General features: G+C 39.9%; 1 long non-coding RNA gene across 2 annotated transcripts in view; it reads right to left on the reverse strand.

Annotated features, from left to right (window-relative positions):
- LOC135318854 (uncharacterized) overlaps window positions 1-22,852 on the reverse strand; it is a 259,627-nt gene that overhangs the window by 71,498 nt on the left and 165,277 nt on the right. The window lies entirely within an intron of this gene.

Below are 22,852 nucleotides of genomic sequence, written 5' to 3' on the forward strand. Positions count from 1 at the left end.
GTTACTACTTCACTACTATTGATTCTGCTTCACTAGCATTGACTGACCTAACATACAGCATATTATAATGTTCAATCCGGGTCTTAACTGTCCTAATGATAAAATCAGTATTTGCCTAATTCATACTTGCCCTTAAACACCGTGCCAAAACAAAATCCAGATAATCCCACATAAAGAATAATCCAAATTTCTTTATTCAGAGCATCCACTGTTGGTGCATGAATTGTTTTGGAAAATTTAGGTTATTTGTATGTCTCCGTTTTCTACTTTTATTTAGCTAGAGAGTTTAAGTCTGAGTGAAAATTTAATATTAAGACATATGAAATGTTACACATTGTGTTAAAATCCATACTTAGTACTTTAATACTACTTCTTTATTTTCATCTGAAAGGATATGATATGATTATTGCCCATGACTCAAAAATCAAAAGTATATTGGCACATCGTATATTAGGAATAATTGTGATTGGTACACAATCCTCTGTAAAGCCTGGGGAATAGATCGTATTTATGCATAAAATTACATTGCTGTGAAATGTGTAGAGAATTTGAAACCAGTAGAAGAAGCCAAATAATGTATTTACTGAAGATAGTGATTTGAGTCATTCTTTTTCTCTGCCAAAGGTTTGAAAACAATCACAATGAATTCTGATTCTGTATTACTTTTCATTCTCTCCTTTAAGAGTTACTTTAAGAATAGTGATCGTAATAATAATGTGATATATATTCATGATTCAAAAGTTGAAAAACATATTTCTAGATACTCTGGTATATACTTACATTATTACTAGAATAAAGAGAACATTTCACTCTATTACATAATACAGACTAACTCATAACGTCCGGGTTTTGTTTACTATGCTGAATTTTTAGTGATGGTCTAAGGCTGTGTTTTCACTTCAGCCGGGTGAAGTTTCATGGGCATATTAACTTATTCATAAGGAACAGCATGACCTCTCACTTTATCCTGACTCAAATACCTATATGATTAGAATAGCCCAGATTTCTTATGCCTGAGTGCAAGTGAACCATCAAATGTAAATATTCAACATAATAAATACGGTAGACAGAAGCATGGTCATCACTGCCTTTCATTTGGATTTCATAACTGATCTGATGGTTCTGCACCACAATAATATGAACACTGGGAAAGCAAAGCTTAATTTTCTGTTCTTAGGAGAAACTATCTGAGTTGGTGGTCCAGAAGTATCACTTCATGAATTAATTTAAGTAGATGCTTTCCCTGTCAGTATCCAAGAAGTTTAATATACTCATTGGAAAGGATGAGTATTCGCTTTATCTTTTGAATGACTCATGTAATGATAACCATGTGTGTTTGTTTCCTGCACACCAACCTAGCTGGGTGACTGTTAGTATTACCAGCCTATCCTAGTAACTAATGGCTACTTTCGAGTTGGAGACATCTCTTTCAAAATTTAAACCTGCCCTCAAATTTAACCATTAGTTGGGCAAAAGCCAAGCTGAATTCACGAAAACAAAAGATGTGAAACAGAGTTTAGTCAAAAGCCCCTGACATCCCTCCTTTTGATCTGCTACCTCTGCTACATGCCTGTACCCTTGCCCACTGACCGTGACCACAGGTCTGGCCATCAGAATAAACAGGAACTTCTAAAGAAAAAAAAATCAGTTCTGTTTACAGAAAACAGATGCTGGGGAGTCAGGACAAGGCAATGACTAGCTCTGGTCTAACAGGTTAAGAGAAAGATGAGCATTCCCAGAATTTAAAGTGTAGACCACTCATTATAGCCTTAAGTGCTGTTTCCAAAAGCAAAGAGCTTGTGTAGACAGTTACTAATTTTTAGAAAACTTTCAATGGAAGTGTAACACATGCATAGAAAAATGCATGTAGCATAACTCTATAGCAGGAAACTTCAGCAAAAATGGACCCAAGTAATTACCACTCTGATCAAGTAACAAAACATTACCATCACTTCAGAAACTAACTGTGTGCCATTTCATTCCCACCAGTCCCCTAAAGGTAACTCTCCTCCTGACTCTTAAGACCATAGATGAGCTAGTCCTGTGCATGTCTTATTTCCAAATTCAAGGGTATTTAGGGGGGAGTCCATTTAATTTGAAGTTGATATGTGTTAACTAACTTAAGCTCGGCTAGAGTGACTGGTAGGGGGGACTGACAGGTTCCTAACACTTTAGAAAACTATGGCGTTTAACCAAAACTTATGATTCCACTGATGTGTAATATATAACAAAAATACATTTTTAGGAACATAATTGGAAAAGAGAAAATCTGCCCATCTTTCTTCCAAGCAATGACTCAGATATTAGCACTGTATGTATTGAACTGATTAAGAACTAGTGCTACAAACTCAAGACATGACTTCAAGTATTAAATCTGTCACTAGCTAGGTGATTGATCTTAAACAAAGAAATCCCCCCAATCCTTATATTCTTCCTTTGTAACAGAGATCATTAAAAACTTAATTCTCAATATTTCATAGAAATTAAAAAAGATAATGTCGAAAAATAATTAGCTCTGGCCCTGGCATATAAGTTATAAATAAACAATAGATGGAACCCGTTCCCTTTGATTGGAGTGTGTCATTCCTAGGAGGCTTTATGCACAAAACTTTCACAATAATGATATTTGTAATAAGAAAAAAAAAAGATACATTAGTCAGGTTTATTCAGGAAATGGACTGGGAAAACACACCCTAAATCTGCAAAACATCTTATGAGAATATTGCTGAATAAAAATGATTTGAATAGAATTTTGTTCCTCCCTCTGATACTGTAACACTGAGCAAACTGAAAAATACATCATTCCCTGATGAGCACTGAAGCACTTCTGATTTTTCAGTTGTTTACTATTTTCAAAAATTATTTTGAAATAAATAACAGTCACTATTATTTTTAAGTGATGGGGACTATTGGCCTTTGGACGAAAACTGTAAGCAATCTGAAAGAAAGGTTACGTTCATCTTGATCCTGGTAACCTTAGTTCTTGAGTTTTCAAATCCATGCTACATCAGCCTCACAAGCATGCAGAGGAGATTCAGAACTAATTGAGATAATTTGTTTTTAATGAGAAATAATTTTACTAAAGATCTTTAGATGATCTTGAGAATTTTATTAACTGTCTGCTTTCGCCCACAGTCAGAAACAGTAATGTACACACATACACTCACATGAGAACACACACACATAAATGAATGTAGAACACAAAGAAAGTTTAGATAGTCAGTAGCTTTTTTTTAATGAAATGAGTGCATAGGTTAATACAGCCTAACAATAGTTATACTATTATATTTTAATGATATGTTTCAGTTATTCTTTGACATACTCAGTTTAAGTTGGTGATTACATTATCTGTCTGTATATGTACACATATGTATTTATACATATCCATCCGTGAAACAGGAAAGAAGAAAAGTGGACGAGGTGTAAGACACATTTTCGTTGTGGCAAAGAGATGAGTGAGATCTTCCACATTTTTATCTGTAAGCCCTGGTGACAGCACTCTCTGTCATTACCAAGATGCTTGCACATGATTAGAGATTTTGATGTTGATTCCTAACTTTGTGCTCATTTTTACAAAACAAAAGAACACAACATTTTCAGTTGGCTCACACGTGTGTGTGTGTGTGTGTGTGTGTGTGTGTGAGTGTGTGTGTGCGTGTGTGTGTGTGAGGGATGGGAATTTTTAATATTATCCTTTATAACCTGTCACACTGTTTCATCTCTTTTACAACCCTGACAGTCCTGTGGTCTAATCAAAGAAAGTGGTGTGTGTCATAAAACTGGACTTTGAAAGAGTTATACTGAGTAATTCCTGAGTCATTCATTTTGGTCAAGCAAAAATCCAAATGTTCATAATTAAGTGAGAACAGAATATGATTGTTTGTTTTTACCAGTGATTCATTTCTTCTTCCAGCAAACACTGAATGACATCATTTAATACAAGGCTCTAGCCCAGATGAGCTGGTAAGAGCTGAGACATTCTGCCTTGGCTGGCTGCGCTGTGGGCTGTGTATATAGGATGCAGAATACCACTGCTCAGTGATTTAATGAGGCAGAACCTAAACTGCTGTCTAGCTGACCAGAAGGCCATTTGGAGGTCAGTCTAACTATTCTGGTTGTATTAACGAACAACTCAGACACAATTCACTGCTTAGTCACTGCATGTCGTGACAAAAATAGAATTTAAAATTCCCAAAGATTCACTCAAAGTTGCATGTCAGCTTCTCTTGGAAATACTTTATTTCAGGTCAGGCTTGGGGCATTGCGACCACTTACGCCTTATATAAGGTGTAATTTCCCTTCCCCTTACTCCAAAATCCTTGACACTAAAATAAAGTGTATTCTTAGAATATTTATTTATATACATTTTAAAGATAATATTTGCAGTAAATACTTTTCCTAAGGTTTTCCTTATGTCGATAACAACAACAGAATATGATACCAGACCACTTTTTCAAACAAAAGCAAAAATAGTGTTTCTGTGTTAATTTGATATAGTCACGTATTTCAAAGACTTCCGTGTCATTTTAGTCATATAAATTATAACTAAAAGTGATACCTAGAAAATCTCCTTTCTTTAACAATATAAAGATAGAATTTTTTCAATTGTCACACATTAGCAGATAATTCAGGAGAGAATGAATAACATAACTGGAAATGATACAGTGGAATTTGGGCTTAGGACAATGAGCTAATTAGGTTGACAATATAAATTCTTAGTTTCTTTTCCAAAACTAATATTCTGTGTATCTGCTCATTCAAAGCTGTATATAATTCTTACATACTCAAGTAGGAATTTAGATCACATGTTTTAACTTTTGTTACAGAGGTATTTCAAGATACCAGTGTCAGTGGATCTTATGAAATAACCTAAAAACTGTGAACAGTGCTATGCCTAAAGAGTGGCATGTTTTTGGGAAGGACAGAGAAAGGGGCTAACTTCTTACTCCGTGTTTTATTTTACATGGGCAATTTCTTATTTTAAAATGCAAGACTGAACACTCAAAGATTCTGAGTGATAGAAATGCTAGTCATTGAACCTTCTGGAGTTTAGATATCTTTTCACTTCCCATTATTTAATTGTAATTTCTTGTTCTTGTTGTCGTTGTTCATTTTGCCACATAAAACTGTCCCACCTCCTTTCTGTGGCGCTCACTGTCTGACCGTGGGTATCACCTTCTGTCTGAGCATCATCGCTGATCTCTCTGAGTAACGACGGTGGAATGTTTACCACGGTTCCTTTTCTCCTTCAGATGATCTCTAACTGCTATACACATCACAGCTGCCTTTTAATGAAAACCATGGACTATATACAAAAAGATTAATATGTGATGACAATCGTGACACATTTACATGGTGCTGAGTAAATGGCTAAAGAGCAATTACAGGGCTGGGAAGCAAGAATGACGGGCAGACATCACTGTCAGGTAATGCAAGCTGAAAAACTGGAAGCTGAAAAGACCATTCTGGGCAACTATTCATTCACTGGCCGGGTAATAACAGAATGTGTAACTTTCCAAGTAGTAAACTATGTGTAGTGGGTGGGGGCAAGAGAGTGGCTTGTGCCTTGGGTTTGGTAAGGGCGACTTTTGAAAGTGGACACCCTTGATTTAATCTCTTAAGAATAAAACTTGAAAGCAGCATGGACTCTTCGCAAGGGTGTGCTTTCCTGGGAGTAGCGAGGAGGGGCGACTTGCCCACAAAGAATTAACAGTATTCATTAAAGAAAGGGCACGTGAGACAGCACTGGATATTGAAGAATGAAAAAACAGGTTTTGGAACCAAGGTATTTAAGTCAGAGAATTAAGAGGCCGTGTGTGATTAACAACTATTAAGGTAAATTCCGAAAGAAATCACACACAAAAGACCTTATGTAGGTGCCAGGAAGGACCAGAACCTGTATGTGCAAAACTTATTGTGGAAGCAGGAACTTGAGAAAGGAAAGTCCCTGGGAACATTTCATAGTTTATTTATGACACAGAATGACAACAAAAGCATTTTATGCCAAGAAGGAGACTGGGATATAAAAAATACATAATATTCATTTATTAATGAGAATATGATGTATTGGGCTCAAAAACCTTGAAATAAATCTAAATTGGGGCCAAACCTAATAACTAACCAACGAAAGAAAAGCTAATACTTGCAGACTGGAAAACACACGCTTTATGTGTAAATAAATATGGAATGACTTCAAGTTCAAATGATGTACCAGGTACAGGTGATACAGAAATCAAAAACGCAGTTCTTGCCCTGAACGAACTCGCGCTTTGGGGAGCCTGAATATCAAACAGCAAATATCAAGGTGGATGAGAACAGGGGCTTTGGAGTCGTGTGGACATGACTGGGTTCAAACCCCTCTCTGATTTGTCGATTACTAGTTATATGACTTTGGGGAAGAATTTCCTTGTCAATGAAGCGTGGATTACATTATAGTCTGTTGTTGGGATTAAATTAGACGATGCAGACACACATGAATTATTACACACTTGAATTTGATATGCGGTAGTTATGATAGTGATTTTTTTAAATAGTGAGAATTGTTACAAAGAAGGGCTGAGGAGGGACACTCTGTTTACCCTGAAGCTGTGGAAATGGGGTTGGCAAGGTGCACACAGACACCAACAGTTGGATCGGAGCTTGAAACACAAGGAGACTCGAGACAGCTAAGCCGTGGAGAGAAGTCAGAGGGTGTGACACACGCGAAGGGGCAGGAAAGGGAACCCGTGCTCAGTGAGCTGCAGGCGTTCAGGAAGAGGGTGCTCTTGGGAAACTAGTGGGAGATGAGGCTGGAGAAATGGAAAGCAATTTGGATTTCATTCCGAGTGATTTATAATTTATCCTGAAGATGGTTGGTTATCCTCAACCAACATGAATAAAATAATTAAATGTGTAATCTTTGCTTTACACTCCTAGCAGAATCAAACCCTCTCAGTGGTTCAGAGGTGTTGAAATGAATTAGAACACAATTTACACTTCAGTATCAGAGAGTGTGTACACACACCCGGAGCCTTGATGCAAGTAAGTGAGCGACTGAGGATACACTTTTCACTTTGGGAAATAATAGGAGAGTTTATAATACAAGTATAATATATAGTATTTATTCAGTATATATTGAGGATTACTCTGTAACAGGCACTATGTTAGAGTCTTCAGTGATGAAAATTAAAATCTGTTTCCTTATTTAAAGGTGATTACAGCCTGAGCAGGTGAAAGAAACACGGAGTAATAAAGAGTTTCGTGTCCTGTGTGCTCTCGTAGAAATTTATGAAGGAAATCAGCACAGAGACGAGAGTGACTGAAGTCTCTCCGGCAAGACCAGTGTCAGGAGGACCAGCACGGAGTGACCTGCAGTGGTTCAGGTTAGATTACGGACACTTGAACCATAACAGGTGCAGTGTCGCTGGGGACAGGGGACAGATACAAAGCAAGTTCAAGGGAGATCTGATGACTCACTGCACACAAAAGCAGAGGGAGGACCCTAGCATGCACACCTGGAAATCAGTACTCAAAAGCAAAACTGCTGACCAGAAGAATCAAATATTTTAAACAGCTTAGATTTTGACAGCACTTGGTGTCGTATTCAACCACTGACCCACCCTTTTTACCATTCCATTTTACCCCGGCTAGGCTTCGCCCTGGAATATCTGTTCTTCCGTGTGGTCTTAAAGCCCACACTTCCTGCAAGGGGCGATAATACACTAGGTGACTTGAATCTTCGCTCCTTCAGTTTTCTTTGTATAAATAAATGTAAAATATTTCCTTACTCTGGGAGCTCATACTGGATGTAAAACAAAATACCAGGTTTGTCTGTGAAAATGGTGTTATACACACACAGGGACCTACCCGAAAAAAAATCAAAGTACTCTGGGAGTCGGAGGGTAGAGCCTGGAAGTCCTGAGCAGTCTTCCTCTCACAGGGTCAGAAGTGCCCGCACGGGGACCTTCTCCTCTGCGGGTTTCCATGCCTCTGCCGTCAGCTACCTTTGCTGCGGCTGAACAGTCAATCTATAAGGTGATTTTTTTTTTTCCAGGCAGTAAGTTTACTCCATGCAAAGACAAATGGGCGGTGACATCTCTTCCCAACTGGAAGGGGATAAGCTCAGTGTGAACAGCTGTTGGAGCAACTGTGGGAGAAAACGGTGCCCTACAGAAAACCACCTTGATGGGCCTACATGCTTACACTGCCTTCAGGACTCATGCCCACCTGCGGGGCTGCTGGGCGCCTGGCCCCGTCGGTCAGACTTCAGAACAGATAGCGACTCTGTCAGCAGGTTCTGGTCCCTCTGCTGCCGCCCCACTGCCCCCTGGATAGTGGGTGCTCCTTGAGCACGGACACGCTGCCAACGGCTGCATCCGATGTAAGTCCCTCTTCTCACCAGCTCATCCAAAAAACCCCCCAAAATTTCATGGAAGGTGTCTACTGAAGTCCAGAGTATACTAAGTCTGTTATTGGCTTGTATTTTTCTGTTCATTCTTTCCCTCCAAAGATGACAGCGGGTCAGCAGAGCACGCTGTGATCACGTATATGAACCACTGCATGCTGATGCTGATCTGGTTTTCATAAAGAAGAGCCTCCTTCCAGATTCCCCTTCCACACAAAGAAAACCACATAAAATACAGTATGCGAGTACGAAAACAATTCTTCTGATTTCAATTTCTTGTATTTTAATTTTTATTATTTTTTATTTTCTTTTTCCTTTATTTCTCTCTCTTCCTTTTCAGCCTTTTTTTTTTTTTTCACTTTCTGCTTTATTTTCTTCCCCTATAACATTAGGCTTCCAGTTTACTTTTTCCCTGACTTTTTTAAGTTTCCCCTCGTCTTAAATCCCTTCAGTGTGTTCTTCTAATTATTTCCTTCTTTCTTAACTCAGTCTTCAAGTTTGCCCCGTCATTGATCCCTGTGCGTCTTCCAGAAGATTGAATTCTTCACATTCTTTGCCGCGTTGCGAGCCATCTCGTGTTAGTCGACCACTTTCTTCTACTCCAAGAGGCGCTATGGGACAATGTCGTGTAACCCTGCTCTTCTGATGAGCTGCTTTCCATCTGACACTCAGACGGCTGAGCCCACACGGCTCACGTGGAGTGTAACTCTAATGAAGTAGACTTCTCTGCAGGACATACAAACACAACAGTGTCCTCTACATAAACCCATGTAGCTGAGAAGCCGGCCTATACAAATCACTGTCACTCGGGGACCAAGAACAATCACAGGAGCCTCAGACCAGAGATGCTCAGGTTTACGAGATTTATAACACGCAAGGTGAAGTGTGATGACAGGGTGAACATGTACTCAGTACTGTCCTTCCTCCCTTCTGTCCGGCTCTGTGCCTCCGTCTCGTCCAGCCCACAACCAGGATGGCAAAATCAAGAGAGAGGGGAGAATAATTCTGGGGGACGGTGAATGTGAAAAATGGAGCACAATGCTTCAGCTCCCTACCCTGCCCACGCACCAGATGTCTGAGCACCCCGGCTTCACAGAAATTTATGAAGACTGTGTGATGGTGTTTTATTGTTCTTATTTTTTATTAAATAAGTTGAAAATGATATATTTTGTTCATTGTTCCAAAAAATGTTTATTAAGTGTCTCTACCTGGGACAGGAAAAGTTCTAGCCACTGGGAGAGGGTGAACAAAATGTTAGCATATATGTGTCAGAAAATGCAACTACAGTTATACCCCTATTTAACAAACATACAGTTTACTAAATCCCTTAGTCACTAAATATTGAAAACACCATTATATTTAGAAATAATTAAGCCCTACTAAGAATAAAAATACTTCATATGTAAAATTATTCTCTAAAGTGAGATCTAATTGACATATAACAATCGTGTAAGTTTAAGGTATATAATACGTTGATTGATATATTTATATGTTGTAATGTGTTAACTACTGTACCTTTAGCTAAATCTCTATCATGTCACATAATTATTATATTTTTGTTGTGAAAATATTTAAGATCTAGTCTCACAGCAGTTTTGAAGTTTATAATATAGTATTGTTGACTATAATCACAATTTTGAGCATTACATTTCCAGAATTTCTCCATCACCTAACTGCAAGTTTATACCCTTTGACATCTCCCCAATTCCCCCACAGCCAGCACCTGTTATCCACCTTTCCATTCTCTGTTTCCACAAGTTCAGCTGTTTTAGACTCCACATGTAAGTGCTGTAATACAGTATTTGTCTTTATTTGGCTTATTTCATTAAGCATAATTTCCTTGTGTTCCATCCATGTTATTGCAAACGGCAGGATTTCCTTCTTTTTTATGGCTGAGTAGTATTCCTGTGTGTGTGTGTGTGTGTGTGTGTGTGTGTGTGTGTGTGTGTGTGTGTGTGTACATATAAATGTAAATATCTCAACTTCTTTATCCATTCATCTGTTGATGGACACTAAGATTGTTTGCATATCTTGGCTACAGTGAATAATGCAATAAACATAGGGGTACAGATCTCTTTGATAGTCTGTCTTCACTTCCGGATATTAAGCTATATTAAAAATGCTTGATATTTTGAAGGGCTAATTATTGGTGCTGTGCTCAAAATAATGCAGTGGGGTAGGCTGCTGTTTAAAATAACATCTGGAAGGAAACTGGGCTCAGGGAAGTCTGTGGCTTGTTCCCAGCGAGGATGTGGGAAACTTGGCTCAGGGAAGTCCGTGCTTCGCTCACGGGAAGGACGTGGCAGAGCTGGGACCTAGAAAGCAGTCTTGACGCTGGGGCGGGAGAGCCCCTACACTCTTCCTTTGGTAATACTCATGTCCCCGTTTCTCCAAACTTTGCTTTACGCCACTTTGCTTTAAATGAAAGACTCTGTTAGTACCTGTTTTCTCTAAGTTAAAGAAATCCAGAGAGGATTTTCCCTTTTGGGAGGAAAGGCGGACAGCAAGCTGGCGTTCAGGTCTTGGCTCGCAGCGAGCCACCGCGGAGCAGCGAGGGCTGAGCGTGCGGGAGCCGGCGCCGGCGCCAGCGCCAGGCTCCCCCGCGGAGCCGCCCTCGGCGTCCCGCCGCCGCGCCCCAACGGGTGCCCGCAAGCACCGGAGCTTTACCTCGATGTACTCCGTGCATCTGCGAGCAAGATGCTAATTAGCTAATCCGCTAATTGCTTCTTCATGTTATGCCATTTCGACTTGAGAAAAGTTTCGTAGGAAAGTTCTACTTCGGGGTAGTGGGGGAAACTGTATAAATGTGTGTATGTGCGCGTGTGTGTATACACTCACATGCATGAATGTATACACATATATATGAATATATCCACATACTCACATGTACACACTCATATGTATGTATGCATACACATATATATGAATATATATATATATATATACATATATATATATATATATATATATATATATATATATATATACACACACACACACATACCCATATATATTTTAAAATCTAGTTTTGGTCACTCTTGGTACAGATAAATCTTTGTGCAAATATGAATACTGAAGTTCAGTTTAAATCGCTGTCGTTACAATGTGGAATGGTCCGTTGATTACATTCTGCAAAATGTTGGCTGCTTAAATACTTAATTTGGGAATTGCTGCAGACGTCTTTCTCCCCATTTCAAGTGCTCTTTCTGCAAAAACATGTTACAGTCTCTCTCCCGTCAGCATTCTGTGTGTTGCAGCAAAGTCAGGAACATTTTAAACGTACTTGGTGAGAAGAGGACTTTAAGAAGACCTGCTCTAAGAGCTGGCTCAGACTGAAAGCTGAGCCTTGTGGTAACTCTTATAAAAGTGCTCTAAGTGCTCTATTCCGAGATAGTCTACCTCTTTTTACAGAATCTGCTGGTACAAATTTCTTCCTCATTCCCATTGGTACGACCCACGTTTAGCAATGAACTTAGAGCTTCCTCTTATTTTAAAACAATCAGCACTATTACCACAGCAAAAGTCTGTTAAAAATCTCCAAGATTTCTGTATTACCATAGGACTTAAGATACGTGAGGAACTCAAATTTGATATTACATAATAACATTCTGCCATTTGGCTTTAGTTTAGTTTGTTTTATTGACAATGAGCACATCAACTAGATCAAAGGGAAAAAATTCAGATGTCATCACTATTTTGGTCCTTCTGAAAACACTTAAAGCAGAAAGTTTTGCAGTATTAAACATGTTCATAAGCATCATTTAGCCGATTTTGAACTTAATTTTAAATTGGTGCAAGTGATTTATGTTTAATTTCACCAAACCTTGATGTCTTGAATTCTTGCAGTCATATTCTGCTCATTTGGTCATTATCCCATATACTCAAGTGCAAGTAAATAAGACGAAGAGAGGACTGTGTGGAGGACAGTGGGCTGCATTTGGAATCACAGAATATGCCGAGAGGACTCCTGCAGAAGATGGCAGTCAGGGAATGTTCACCTACAAGACCCAGTCTGCGTATAACACCTCATTGATCCTTAGTTCACAACAAAGTCATCTAATGTTTAATCAACTATTTCGTAGAACAAGGTAAAACACAAATGTATAGTTATTAAACTGTATCAGCTTACATAAAAACCTAAGCTTCCATATTTTTTAAAGTTAGAGTCAAGCAGAGAACCCAGGTCTAAATATTTTCAGACTGAGAACAGGAGCACCTCATCTGAAATGCAGTGTAGTTCCCTTTATGTGAAGTGCACTCAGTTTAGTACAAAACGACATCCTTCTGCCTCCATTATGAAGAGCCCTCCCCAAATTTCACCTATAATCAAACATGATACATAAATCTTTAACATAATTATATGCATATATACGTGAAATATATAATATATGCATACATAATATATGTGCAAAAGATGTAAAATTATGTTATTTTTCATAATATTTGTCTTAATGTTGCTGTGAATTTATTGGTCTTTAGTAAATTCTAAAAGGTATAACTGTCAAAGCTATTTTCATAAATATTTGACTTGCAAAGTGAAATTTAATATACGATGTCTACAAAGATCTAATAATTTAAATTATTTCACTATAGCCTTCAAATAAAGTAAAATTTTCAAAATAGTATTCTTAAAATGCATGACCCCCAACCCTTCAAATTTAAAATATTTACACAGTGTTTGCTGGGCATTTGATAAGTTAGAGAAGGGAAATTACTTGGTGTGCCTTAGCATATACCAGACAAAATAAGGCTACCCTCATATTTTTGGGCTAAAAAATGCTGGACAGTAGCTTGTAAAAAGAACAAAATTAGTTTGAAAGAAAGGGTCCCTTTGAGAATGTTAAGGCCATTAAGAAGCCCATCATAAAGGGGGGGGGGGTGATGGATGATGCTGTGTTACCTAGGGCACAGGAGGTGGAGGCTGACAATGGGGAGATGAGAAGGAGTGAGATCAAGGTAAGAGGTAACACTTTATTTGGAATGTAAAATTGGAAGGTGTCTAAACAACTGATAGATAAATCAACACGAAAACATTCTTCCCAAGAATAAAAAAGTTAGATCAAGGGGCTTTTATGAGAGGGAATGTCAACAGTCCTAATAAAACCTCCTGCTAAATTGCACTCCCTTTAGTTTAGGCCAATGACAGAATGGAAGGATGTGAGGTACATGCCCACTCTGAATTTCTTCCGAAAATGCAGACATGTGAAAATAAGAAAAAAAAATTTTTTTTAAGTATTATATCCGTGTTGAGGGGGGAAGGGTATAGTTCAGTGGTAGAGTGCACGCTTAACACACACAAGGTCCTGGGTTCGATCCCCAGTACCTCTGTTAAAAAATTAACTAAAAAAAACCCAAAAAAACCCACTTGCCTCTCCCCAACAAAAAAATTTAAAAAAAAATAAAAAAAGCATTATATCAGTGTTGAATACACATTAAAGCAGCTTATTGCCTTAAGAGGCAGTCAGCAAACAATTTTCATCTTTCTTGTATTTGTTTTTACATGACTAAAGCTTGGTTTCTGAAAATATACATACACACGCTTATATCTAAGGTTTCTAGACAAAGTAACATTCTTAAAAAATTCACAAAAAATTATTTTCTAAACTAACAGGAAGATTGATATTTGCTGTTTAAAACCTTTTAAGGAGAATTCACCTCTACCTGTTAAATTTTCTATGTTCACGAAGCTCAAAGCAAAATGTCATCCCAAGAAGTGTTCTGCCCATATCTTCATGAGGGAGTAAAATATTATACTTCATCTACAAGCTCACTAAGTTACAAAATAAGTTTGTAAGATGTCTCAACATCTGCACGAATACTGTGGAGAATGCCTCGCTAAGTCACTGAACCATGTGTTTCAGATGTGTGATAGCCTCAGAGGAGCTTTTGGGGCGCACATGAGATTTTGATCGCATTTCATCTATAAAAACGCAGCTTGCATGGTACTAATGAATAGCTTGTGCATGCTTCTTAACAATCATAATCAATAGCCTATTTCTTCCTCTGAGGCTTTATCTCAGGCCTTTGTTTATTCGTTTTATTTGTCATCCCTTCTACAGTTAGAGCAGCACTGTGGCACAGAGGGAAATGTGTGGGCTTTGGGTTTAGGAAGTCCTGAGCTTGAATGGTGGCAAAGTAGCCTTTATGAGTCGTAATGTTGTCAGCTGTTGAATGGGGATGTGAATACCCTGTTCAGGGCTTGTTTTCAAAGGCTTGGGTTTTGGCTGTGTATCTCTGCCTGTCTTTGTAATCACAGAAGCTAAGCGTCTTTATGAAGTACTAACTACCCCCAAACTGAAGCCATACAATTTGTGTAGGATTCCTTCACGTAGCCAAGCGTGAAAGCGAAAAATACCTTGATGGCCTTTTTCTCCTTTAATTCCTCGGATGTAGGAGCCAGGAAGATTCACAACTGTTCTATGTTAATCAGTCTCAAAATGCCCTAGAACCACAATGAATGACCTCTGATGTCCACAACCATTTTGTGACTCATTGTTCATAACCAAAGGACTTCCCTGACATTTATATACTCTGTTAAACCACCCATATCTGTGTAGAAAGGGGGGAAAAAAGGCATTAGCAGGTATATTTTAAACTAATCAGAGCAAGAGTATTCAAGCTTATGACCCAAAGCACATCAGACGACTCAGTTATTCAATTACGGAGAACCCAGCCTATCACTGCACGTCAATTAAGTGTAAAATATGAACTGTCTCTATATATCTGTATCCTGGCACTGCAAGGGATATTAGCTGAGGCATTATATTTATATGCTTTAACAACTTAATATATTTAAGGGGAGCATAACTGTCTCTTGACCATCTTTTATTCTGATAGACACTGTCAGGTAATTGCATTCCGCAGTTTATGAACTATAATCACCTCTTTAACCTTCTGATCGGGCTCGTAGGGGAAGCATCCGCAAGGGGAAAATTCACTAGGGAGGCCGGCCGGTGTGCAGTCTCCATCCAAGCCCTCTGGTGAAGGAGGGGAGAGGCACTAGAAGGGCAGGGAATTGTATTCCAGTGAGATGGTTTTAGGCTTTGAGTTCTTCAAATTATGTGATCCTTTGAATTCATTATTAAAACACAATAGAAACCACTGAACTCCAGTGTCTGCTAAAGGACCAGTCGTCAGATGTTCATATAAACCTAGCTACCTGTTAACAATCACCTAGAGAGGTTGTTAATAAAAACTTCTTATTTAGCTGATCTAATCAGGGATTAAGCAACCTCTTTATTTGAAAAGTTCTCCAGAAGATTCTGACATATAAAGGAGCTGGAACCACTCGCTGGTCTTGGCAGAAATGACTGGCCAGTGTCACCTTTAGCTGCAGTCGCGTCTCTGCAGTTCTCTGGCTGGTTTTCCAGACTCAGTGCAGGTGACTCTGTTCCCTTACATCTGTGGACTGTAATGTAGAAGGGACTGTAAAGCACACATTTGAAGACCTCCCCACCCCCGAGATGTGCCCCAGCACCTCATCTATTAAACCAGCAGAGAACATCTCCCTGATCCAGTGTCTTCCATTTCCTGGTCCTTGAGAAGAAGTGGGAAACACAAGTCCACGGTTATTTGCTTTTTGTAATTTGTTCCTTTATTGGATCAAATTCTCGGCTCCTGTGTATGGTTGCATGAGAATCACTGGTTGTAAACAGAAAAGAAAAAAGGAAAGGAAGAGATTTATTTTCACAGATGCTCCAAGGTTTAGTTAGAGAAGAATGATGAATATCAGTAAAAGGAGAGCCTAGAACTCTTTGTTCTTGGCAATAAAATATGAAAATGTGATGGTGGCTTTTCTTCTCAGTGCATTTCATTGTAAGTGTGGCTGAGGAAACCCACGTGTCTCACCTCTCAGGTCTTACATCCACCCTGCAAGTTGTCTTAGTGTTGATGACTCTTAAATAGCTGATTTGATTTAAGAGATAAGCACATATCATTTAACTGTGTATATCCCGTGACATAATTGTTCAAACTTGATTTTATTCTTACTATTTCTTTCAAAGATTTGAGTTTTATTATATTTAAGAAATGACTTACTTATAAGCATACTATGTGACAAATATCAACGTGGTCCGGGTAAAAATGTTAAGTAGAAGCTATGAGATTAAGAGTAATCATAACAACAATCTTCAAGGAACTGATGTTTGAGATAAGAAAGTACTGTATCTTCTATGATCCTCAAAGGAAAAGGAAAAGGTGAGAGGGTAAAACAAGTGATTAAAATATGAGGTCAGTGGAAAGACACAGACTCTTTCAAGTCTGGTAATGATTCTTTTTGAATAAATAAATGAGGGAATGTTCTGGGTAATAACCAGAAATAACTTTGAACCTTAGAGGCTTGAAAAAAAATGATCTATTTCTCTCTCATACCACATGTCCATTATGGGTCAGCTGACACTCTTCTCAGAGAGGTCCTCTGAGATATAACATCTATTCAATTACAGCGTATGGGTATTTATGGCAGAGAATAAAAGAGGGCTTGGCAAACTGCCTGACATGGAAATTGTCCATCCCTTAGTGATAAGCAGAATTCAGCTGAAGTTTCATTGGCCAAAGCAACTTCATGTTGGCCAGGAAGTATAATCTGGTCCATGTGCCTCAAAGGGATGAAAAAATACGTGGCGACCAGCACTCATGACTGAAACAGTCTGCCTTTCTGGTCACTGAATATTTGAGTTCCTCTCCCTCTAACAATAAAAACACAAACTAACACATTTCCCAAGCAAAGTCCCATCAAGTTACAGATCTCCTTCAATGTCCATGACCTCCATGTGATGCCAAGTTTCTGTTCATCCAGACAGATCTCTTTGTCTAGGGATCTATGTACCAAACAAACAATTAATCATCCAACATCAAGCTCCCCGCCTGCCAACCCCAAGACGCAATGGTAGACCAGGAACAGATCACCATCAGCATCAGGAAAGGTGAGAAACGGGAAACACATAGGAGTCAGCGGCCTGTAGAAATTCTGAAATTATGCTGGAGAAATGTCATGAGGGCCCCTCATGTTGGGAGAGTAGAGAACGTTTTTAGTTTAGATTGTAATTCTGGTTCCTGGAAGGGTCTCCCCTTCACCTTTTCTCCCTGGCTCTTGGCTACTCCTTCTGATGGTTTATTCCTTTTTTATTATCCTCCTTGGATGATAAAATAGCCTCGTCTGGAAATGAGACTGGGATGCTACATCCTCTTTGGAGGGTAAGCAGCTTTCTTAGTTGGCTTCACAGCCTCCCAGAAAGCTAGGGACCAAGAGTCAGTTTAATTCTTAAATAGACATACACATACACACACACACACACACACACATACACACACACACACACACACACACACATACATGTACATACACACATATACATACACATACATGTACATATGTGTGTGTGTATATATAGAGAGACAGATACAGAGACTTTGAGTCCGTGCTCATAATTTCTTCAGCAGTAAATGCTCTTAAAACCTTAGTAGTTTTTAAAATGTTTGACTTAGTCAGTTACATGTGCCAATAGCCACATCCAGAATTTCTAGACACATTTCTTCGATTTACAATATTTCCTTGCTTCCTGCCCTATGCTTTCCTTTTCTCAACTTAATTATAGGCCTTAGGTCAGTCAGTCTGAGGTGGGAGATCCATACCTTTAATCTCTTTTCCCTGAGCTGTTTTATCCAATTGAAAGGATTGACTATGTGCTACCTTAATCCTTTCAAAGGGTTTTAATAATGGGAATAAACAGTTTTAGCCTTGATTTGATCTTTGCTTCAAGGCTAAATTTTAATCAGTCTTTGTTGCTCAAAGAAATTTTTTCCCCAACCTAACAAGTCCCTGAATTTGTAGACTCTATCTTGTTTTGTCACAGCCTTTCATTGAGTTTTATTAATGGTCATGGGACTATTAAGAGTTATTCCAAAGAATACCCTGGATTCTAGACACAGAACTTCCTAACCACTTTGTAAACAACCAACCAACTTCCTTTTACTAATAAAAATCAATCTCTCTCTGCCCATTTGTTCAGTAGTAAGAGGAATTTCAAGCGGCTGGAAAGCAGTCCTAGCCTCTACATCAGTGGAACCATGGCCTGATCCCTCGTGGAAGGGTTGTGTGCCCAGGGTTGTAGCGGCAGGAAGCAAACATTCTGTAAATTCCTTAGTCAGAATAATGTTGCACGGACTACCACAAGGGGCACTTCCTGAAAAGGGTCATGATGCTAGCAGGAGCCATGCAGACGAGGAAAGCAGATCTCTGTGATACTCTGTGATATGCATCTATTCCCAGGAGGACATATTGCTGCACAACACAGTGCAAGGAAGCCAAAGTAACCAACTTGCCACCAGATGGCTGGATAGTAACCGATCTCTCCTGATCACTCCCAAAATGGGGCCATGCCGGGGGTTCTATGTTGATGTCTGTTGTTGGTAGGTAGGGCACTAAGTATCAGCAGTCGCTGTATCCGTGTCAACCATGAAGGGAATTTTATGCTGCTGTGTCTGTTTAGAGCCTTCACTGAGCATCACTGTTCTGGCTAGAGAGGGACATTACTCAGTATCTAGACAATAAGCGTCTCCTGGTCCTGACGACTGAGAGCGTCCCCTGCACCAGATGCCCGTTGTGGGCGTTGGCACAAACACACATATCTACACGCCGTGTGCCCACTCCAAGGGACACAACTCAACACCTCCCCAAGGTATCTCCAGTCTTATTCTTTTCAACTGGTCAAATCATTATCCAATGTTCATTATTCGGTATAAATTCATACCCCAAATTATTTTTCTACAAAACAATGTGGACAGCCAGATATATGCCTGTAATTATTACTATGGGAAAATTTCATTCCACAGCCATTTGTCAAGGACACTTTTGAATGGGCTGGAACACACTGCGTCCAGTTCTTCCCAGAAGTAACTGATGCGATTGACCAAAAAAATAAAATAAAATAACCTATGGCTAAACTTTTTCCTCTTTGGATAACTAGTACATTGGTCATGAGGAATTTCCCGCTAAGTCACAGATGTGAGTTGAGGGAAAGGCCACAAAACAGCAAGCGTGCATCTGGGACACTTGCTCATGCAATTTTGTCATATTTTCTGGACCCACTTGGGACTGTCCCACACAGTGGAATAATACCCAGTAGGCAGCATAGAAGGTTATCGCTTGAGCTAAATCATTGACAAAGAATCCAGCACGGTGGCCAGAAATCTACCAGGATCATCAGAGTAGTAACTCACAACCTTTCACCCACTTCCTAGAATTGAGCCAGTTCATGGATCCAGAGCATGTGGATTAAGGGAGAAACTGTCTCCTTTTGAGGAGGGATCCCGCAACACACCTCAAATATATGCTCTAATTTTTCTTCTATGCCTTCACTAGAGGGACACCAGACATTTACCAGAATAACTGTGAACTAGGAAATGGCAAATACCTAAAATTCTTAAAATAAAGCCACAGTTCTCTTTTCTATTTGCATCCCTTAACACACTTTCTTACTTCGGTGTTCAGAGACACAGAAGTTAAAAAGGACTAGGGGATGTGCTTTTTCAACACATCAAGTATAAGAACCAAACTGTCAATAAATACTTCTATATCTGTCAAACCACCTCAAGATTTAATTTATTTTAGTATAAATCATATAGAGATAATCTTTACATTTTTGTGATTTACAAGGCAGGGGGAAAGAGGCTCACGGTGATGTTTTGGTCAAATGTAATCTCTGGGATTCTATATCAAATTAAAAACAAATATGTTTCTAGCCAGGAAAACTCTTAAATTTACCCTGTCATGGGAGTCCACATTCAAGATGTGTCTGGGCCCGAGATTGATTGGAATTAGAGCAGCAGCTATACTTTGTGGGTACCCAGAGGCCCAAATGATAAACCTGACAAAGTCACAGAACATTCTGTAGAAGCTGGGTTCTTTAATACGAAGAATAGAGAAAACATTCCAGAGTTTTCCCGTGAGTTTGACCAAAGCTTCCTGGGGCACTGAGAGAACTCAGCATGCCTTTACTTCTTAGTTAAAAACACATGGGGTAAGAATTTTGTGCAAAGCTGCTGGTGGCAGAGAATGTAGCACAGTGAGAATTGGGTCTGAAGTCAGAAGATGCAGGCTTAAGTGAGGTCTTGCCCTTACCAGCTGTTACCGAGTCTCTAAGACCTGCTTTTCTGTGCACCCTCTGGAAAGGGGACCTGTCTGGCAGTTTGCTTATTTTCGCTTATGATGAATAATGAGGTCTTTGAGAAATGCATCATAAACTAAATACAACACACAAGGGCTACATGCTTTTGTTCATAAACAGAGATGTAACAAAGGGTCAGATTCTATGTGGACAACACTTAGCCTTTACAGACAAAGAGACAGAGACTCAAGAGGTGACTTCATGGCTTAGGGTTACGCAGGCAAAGAGAAAATTAAGAACTAAAGTTCCCGGAAAATCAGCTTTCTATATATAAAACTTAGGGAGACACCAGGGGATTGTAGATCCGCATGTTCGTCAAAACATGCTCTGTGGAAGACCTATCTCAGGGTATGTGTTTATTTGTTAAAAATGCAAATTCATGGGCTTTGCCCAAGACTGAGTCAGTGACTGGGCCTGGGCTCGTTTTATACAAACCCCCAAGTGAAGCACGTGCACTGCAGTCACTTTATAGAGACGTTAAAGTGAAGGCAGCACATCTGGCTCGGATCGAGTGTCTGCGTGTCTGCCTTGGTTTCTGTATCTTTAAAGGAAGGTTAAAGGTTGCTGCCTTTTACCAATCTGTGATGTGATACAGGTGAACACGTAGAAATAAAAAAATTATGCATAAGATAAGAAAAAGAAAAAAGAAAAAACCCAACTCCCTCCAGAAGTGGCTCCCACGCAGCCGGGAGCTCGTTCAGCAGAGGGCAGAGTGCACCTCCCGCCGCTCGGGCTGCAGGCACAGAGCAAACGCATCTGCTCTGGACCCCTCGGCGGGTGAGGGAGACGCCTCGCCCCCCACCCCGCCCAGTCCCCGCGGGGCATTTATTCTTGATTGAAGAAGGAAGCACTGTGTTTTCTGTTTTTTGGGTTTTTTTTTAATCTTATTTGATTTACTTTCCAGAAAAACAACACTGCACTCTTCCTAGACCTAAGAACTGTTTGTTCTTGCAACGTGCCTGGGGCTGGAGCGCTGACCCTGGTGCACGCTCTCCCAGGCCCGCATTGTTACCCCTCTGGGCGCCACGCCGCCGGCAGCACGTCACTGACGGTGTCGCTGCCCCAGCAAAGGGTTTGGTGGCAAATGGGGAAAGGACAGAGAAGGGGGAAACACACACACTAGCGTGGTGACATCAGCTTGGCTTTGTGGTCAATCAGGACTCAATTCCATGAAGGACCTACTGGCTGTTAAGGCCATGGGAAAGCCACTTCCTGTCCCTGCATGTCACTTTTCTTATTAGCTGAATTCGAGACAAGAGCTCTGGGTTCAAGTGAGGTTAGAATGAGAAAATGCAGATACATTTGCTGGGCACAAAGCAATCTGTAAAATAGATGTTTCCTTCCTTGCTGAAGACATCCACCCTTTCCTGACCTTCACTGCGTCCCTCTTACTGTTAGACTAACTTAATTTATTTTTTATTATTTATTTGTTTATTTTAGATGAACATAAATTTAATACACTTATTTGGTGCCAACAAACACATACGCACTAACGTCTCTCTGCTCTCCAACAACCGCAGAAGAATTTCACCTGGATTTCACGTAGGGACCCCACCGCCAAGGTAATGATGGTCGCAGTCACACTGTTAGCCTCTTACATGAAGTGCTGGAGAAAATGATTCTGCAAGGGAGGAATTATGACCCTCATTTTACAGGCGGAATCATGGCTCAGGGAGGGAACAGGAGAAGAGAGGCCATACTCTCCACCACAGAGCTAGGGTTTGAACTGAACTCTGTTTTCCTCCAAATGCACCTGCCACCAGACCACATCAGTGCCCAGCCTAAAGCCGGAGTGAGAATCTTTCTCCCTCAAACCTTCAAACCTACTCCTTCCTCTCCGTTTCCTGTTTCAGAGAGGAGAACCACAATGAACCACGTCCTCCAAAAGGAAACGTGGGCCTTCTCTCTGGAACTGCCTTCCCATCTGCTGCCCGTCAGGAGCTAAGCTTTTTTCATGTACATTCTCTGCATTTTAAAGTTTTGCTCTCTCATCCTCAGACTGCTTCTACCCTTGGAAGCTTAAGGTCTCATGATCTGAAACTTGTGTGGCAACAGTAAATCATTTCTCTTTGTCCAGGGAGAGACCTCACGACTGTCCATGTCAATGCTTCTAGAATAGTCCTTCTAACACCCAGATTTAGATTTGATCACATTGCTGTTTCCTGTGTGTCCATGGTTCCTCATGTCCATCCAAGCCCCTGACATGTTCCTTTTGTCACTGTTTGTGCCTTTAATGACCCTGCTCCCTGGGGCTGAGAGTGACACCTTGTTCCCCTGGCAAATGATGCTGCTGACTCAGACT

Source organism: Camelus dromedarius, chromosome 22, assembly GCF_036321535.1.
Source record: "Camelus dromedarius isolate mCamDro1 chromosome 22, mCamDro1.pat, whole genome shotgun sequence".
Taxonomy (NCBI): Eukaryota; Metazoa; Chordata; class Mammalia; order Artiodactyla; family Camelidae; genus Camelus; species Camelus dromedarius.